Source organism: Vombatus ursinus, unplaced genomic scaffold, assembly GCF_900497805.2.
Source record: "Vombatus ursinus unplaced genomic scaffold, bare-nosed wombat genome assembly UNPS02014779.1, whole genome shotgun sequence".
NCBI lineage: Eukaryota > Metazoa > Chordata > Mammalia > Diprotodontia > Vombatidae > Vombatus > Vombatus ursinus.
This window is the reverse complement of record NW_020954557.1, coordinates 10,355,006-10,360,329: the sequence shown is the minus strand read 5'-3', so window position 1 is coordinate 10,360,329 and position 5,324 is coordinate 10,355,006.

Below are 5,324 nucleotides of genomic sequence, written 5' to 3'. Positions count from 1 at the left end.
CATCTGTAAAAGGAAAATAGGAAGGCTTGTTGAATAAATAACTAACAGACCCAGAAAGTAAGTGAAAGTGCTTGGGTCAATTGAATCATGTTTTATAGGAAAGAAATTAATACCAAAATACTAAGAGATTAAGACTAAAATTTTCTTTGCTAAGAGAAGAGCCATATTTAGCCTTGGCTAATACAGGAACATACAAGCTTCAATGTCTTGGATGTAATCCTGAACACTCTGTGACTTGCAAGGCTGTTTTCTGAAAGATGTACGGGAAAATCAGAATAGGAACTTATTATTTATGTACCTAACCTTTTTATACTAATTTCCTTAATGAAAATTGCTTTTTATAATTAACTTCATCCATTTCCTAACTAGAATATGGTTAGATTGTTCCTGATTAGGAGTGTTGTATTCATAATCGTAAATGTTCCCAGAATGATGTATGCTTTTTTGTTGTTCATTTGTTTCAGTTGCATCCAACTCTTCATGACCCCATTTGGGGTTTTCTTGGCAAAGTGGTTTGCCATTTCCTCCTCTAGCTCATTTTACAGATGAGGAAACTGAGGCAAACAGGGTTAAGCCCACAGTCACACAGTTAGTCTCTGAGACCAGATTTGAACTCATGAAGATGAGTCTTCCTGACTCCAGGCCCAGTGCTCTATCCACTGCACCACACAGCTCAAAAACATGCAAAATGGTTCTCCTTTCTCTTTTGCTTTTTTTAATGCTTTATTTATTTTTAGTTTTCAACATTCACTTCCTCAAGATTTTGCATTCCAAATTTTCTCCCCATCTCATCCCTCCCCCCACCCCAAGACGGCATGTATTCTGTATACCCCTTCCTCTTCTGTCTCTCCCTTGTGTCTCTCCCCCCCTTCTCTTATCCCCTACCCCTTCTGTTTTCCTTTAGGGCAGAATATATGCCAATACCCCATTTTCTGTATTTCTTATTTCCTAGCTGCATGTAAAAACAATTTTTTTGTAACATGTGTTTTTAAAACTTTGGGCGACAAATTGTCTCCCTCCATCCCCACCCACCCTCATTGAAAAGGCAAGCAATTCAATACAGGTTATACATGTGTAGTCATGCAAAACACTTCCATATTAGTCATGTGAAAAACTAAGTACATTTCCCTTCATCCTATCCCGCCACCCCCATTTATTCTATTCTCTATTTTGACCCTGTCCCTCCTCAGAAGTGTTTGTTTCTGATTATCCCCTCCCCTAATCTGCCCTCCCCTCTATCATCCGCCTGCTCTCTTGTCCCCTTCCTCCCTTATTTTCCTGTAGGGTAAGATAGATTTCCATACCCAGTTGTGTTTATTCCCTCCTTAAGCCAAATCCTATAAGAATAAGATTCACTCATCCCTTCTCACCTTCCCCCATTTCCCCTCCCATGTAAAAGCCTTTTCTTGTCTGTTTCATGTGAGATAATTTACCCCATTCTACCTCTCCCTTTCTCCTCTTCCCAGTATAATCCTCTCACCCCTTAATTTTATTTTCCAGATATCACCCCTTCATTTTCAACTCACCCTGTGCCCTCTATCTCTTTATCTATCTATCTATACATACATATAATTTTTTTCCCTCCCACTACCCTAATACTGAATACATGAGACAAAGGGCTCATGAGTTACAAATATCATCTTTCCATGCAAGAATGTAAACAGTTCAACCTTAATAAGTCTCTTATGATTTATTTCTCTTTCCTGTTTACCTCTTCATGTTTCACTTGAGTCTTGTATTTGAAAGTCAGATTTTCTATTCGGCTCTGGTCTTTTCATCAAGAATGCTTGAAAGTCCCCTATTTCACTGAATGACCATTTTTTACCCTGAAGGATTATACTCAGTTTTGCAGGGTAGGTGATTATTGGTTGTAATCCTATCTCCTTTGCCCTCTGAAATATGATATTCCATGCTTTGCAGTCCCTTAATGTAGAAGCTGCTAAATCTTGTGTTATCCTGATTGTGTTTCCACAATACTTGAATTGTTTCTTTCTGGCTGCTTGTAATATTTTCTCCTTGACCTGGAAACTCTGGAATTTGGCTACAATATTCCTAGGAGTTTTCCTTTGGGGATCTCTTTCAGGAGGAGATTGGTGGATTCTTTCAATTTCTATTTTGCCCTCTGATTCTAAAATATCAGGGCAGTTTTCCTGGATAATTTCTTGAAAGATGATGTCTAGGCTCTTTTTTTGATCATGGCTTTCAGATAATCCAGTAATTTTTACATTCTCTCTCCTGGATCTATTTTCTAGGTCAGTTGTTTTTCCAATGAGATATTTCACATTTTCTTCTATTTTTTCATTCTTTTAGATTTGTTTTACAGAGTCTCGATTTCTCATAAAGTCACTAGCTTCCAATTGCTCCATTCTAATTTTTAAGGAAGTATTTTCTTCAGTAAGCTTTTGGACTTCCTTTTCCATTTGGCCAGTTTTGCTTTTTAGGGCATTCTTCTCTTCATTGGCTTTTTGGACCTCTTTTGCCATTTGGGCTAGGCTGTTTTTTAAGGTGTTATTTTCTTCAGTATTTTTTTGGGTCTCCTTTAGCATCATTCTCAGTTTTTCCTCTACTTCTCTTACTTCTCAAAATCCTTTTTGAGCTCTTCCATGGCCTGGAACTGATTCATATTTTTCTTGGAGGCTTTGGATGTAGGAGCTTTGGTCTCGTTGTCTTCTTCTGGTTGTATGTTTTGATCTTCTTTGTCACCAAAGTAAGATTCTATAGTCTGACTCTTTTTGCGCTGCTTGCTTATGATCCCAGCCAATTACTTGAGTTATAAACTCTTTGTTAAGGTAGGGGTCTGTTTCCAGTGGGAGAATGTACTGTCCCAAGCTTGGGGGTTTTGTGCAGCTGTTTTCAGAGATACTTCTAGGAACCTATAAATTTTCAATTCTTCCAAGGTGCTGTGATCAAGGGCGAGGTGTTTACTCCTTTCCTGGCCTGTGCTCTGGTCTATGAGTGACCACAAGCACTCTTTTCTGTCTTAGAACTGTGAGGAGGATTTCCTTTCCACTGCCACTACAAGCTCCACCAGGCCAGTGCTCCTCCTCACTCCAGGACCACCACCCAGAACTGTGACCCAGATCCAAGCACCGGCAAAGTAAGAGAATCCTGCACCAGTAGATAGATCTCTGCAATCCCCTTCTGATCAGCCACTTGATTCCCCCTCAGACTGTGGGCCCAAAGTTCAGGAAGCAGCCGCTGCCCCAGGGTGAGCTCTAGGAAAGGGGCTGGGACCCTGCACTTTGTCTCTCCCCACAGACACACTTTTCCCACTGACCTAAGTTATCTTTGGTGTTCATGGGTTGAGAGGTCTGGAAACTGCCACAGCTGCCCGAAATTCAGTCCTCTGAGGCCTGCTCCAGGTTCGCTGAGGCTTGCCTTGCCTGCGCACCCACACTGAGCTGCGCTCCTCTCCCAGCCTGGCACGATACACCTTTCAGATCAACCGTCCAGGTTGTCTTGGGCCGGAAATTTGTTTCACTTTGTCTTTCTGTGGGTTCTGTCGCTTTAGGATTTGTTTAGAGCCATTTTTTATAGATATTTGGAGGGGTTTGGGGGAGAGCTCAAGCAAGTTACTGCTTTTTATAAAAGGTTTTCCTTTCTCAATGGCAGTAACTTTTACTAGGCCTTCTTATGGACTTATCACTTATTTAGAAACTGAAAAGAATGTGGGTTAATAGTTGCTTTCCTATATAACCATTGGATGCTAAATGTATATAACAGGAAATTTTCAAGAGTACTCCCCAAAGATGACTAAGGTAGAGAAAAATAAGTAGTTACAGTGAATCCTGAAGCTGGATTAATAGAACCAGTAGTTAGGAATGAAGATAACTAGGAACCAATTGAGTCATAGATTTTAAAGCAGGAGTCAGAAGCTAGCAGCAATAAATATTATATAACTTGTATACAACTTGACTTCTAAAGATAATATGTAATCTTTTAGTAACTCCACCAGATCTTCATCAAACTATGTCCATATCAGCTAAGAAACTATTGTGCCATAAGACTTTTTTTTTTTTTAAGGATTAAGAACATCTACAGGAAATCTCAAGTGGATTTTAGGTGACATTCAGAAAACAGTAATGGTTAGGTGAAAAAAATGTTGACAGAAGATAGAAAATTTCACATGTTCAATTTGGCATACCACATTTCTAGAAAAACATCACTGGATCCTGCCTAGGGAAAAAAGAGTTTCTAATACCTTAATTCCTCATTTCTTTTTGATAGGTATCTGATAATTCACTAAGACAGTAAGGAAACTGCCCAAAAAAATGATCATCAGCTAGAGATGTAGCTTTGAAAGAATAGGAAGTATGGGGTGGGGGCTGAGGAACTTAGCTGGGTCTTGTGACCAACAAAAGATGCATACTTTTGGTAGGGTAGTACTAACTGCAAAAACAACCCCCCAAATCCATAACTGCTCCCCTTCCTAACTCTTCCTCCCTTATTAATACTACATGAACACAAAAGTACAAGGGTTCTTTCTTAAATGTGTCTTTACAATAGTTAAAAATAGATTATTATACACTGAAAGAGCTTAAATTTATCTAAACCCAAAGTAATGTAAACCACTCATAGAATCTAAAAACTGGTATGGCCCTCATAGGGCAAATGTCAACTATTAATCAGTAATATAGGCAGCTTCCAATTATCCATGGTAATGGATAGTGTTACAAGTTAGTGTAACAGAAAGCAATGAACTGAAATATGGTGTTTCAATTCCTATTTTACCTCTTCTTTATATAGGACCTTCTCTGAACCTCAGTTTCCTCATTTAAAATGAAGTTAGATTAGCTTGATCTTAAAACTCTACTTCAGCTCTAAAGTTCTGTCATGTCTATTATCAACAGTCTAATAAACAGTCATTTATGTTGGAATCTGGGATACATTACATAATTTTTTCTTTGCCCAAGCTTATTTACTTACCTAATTTCATTAGGTAAGGCTGATCTAAATCTCAGCATGGCAAAACAGATTGCAGAGAAGCATCCCTAAACAATGGTAGGTAGAAGGGATTTTAACCTCACCTGGGACACTCACCCTGAGTAGAACCCAAACTGTATAATCTACTCAGATAAATCATAAAAATGTTCCTTTAAAGATGTTAAAAGACTTTAGAGATCATTTATTCAATAACCATATTTTGCAGATAAGGAAAATGAAGCCCAGATGTTAGAAGACTTGCCTCAAGACATAGAACTAAATGATAAAGCCATCACCTAACTCCTTTCTACCATTCTTAACACAGTTTAACAATCCCTGATAGTTGTTCCAATAAGCAAACTATGGCACTTCTCTATTTTAAAAGAATAATCAACCTTATA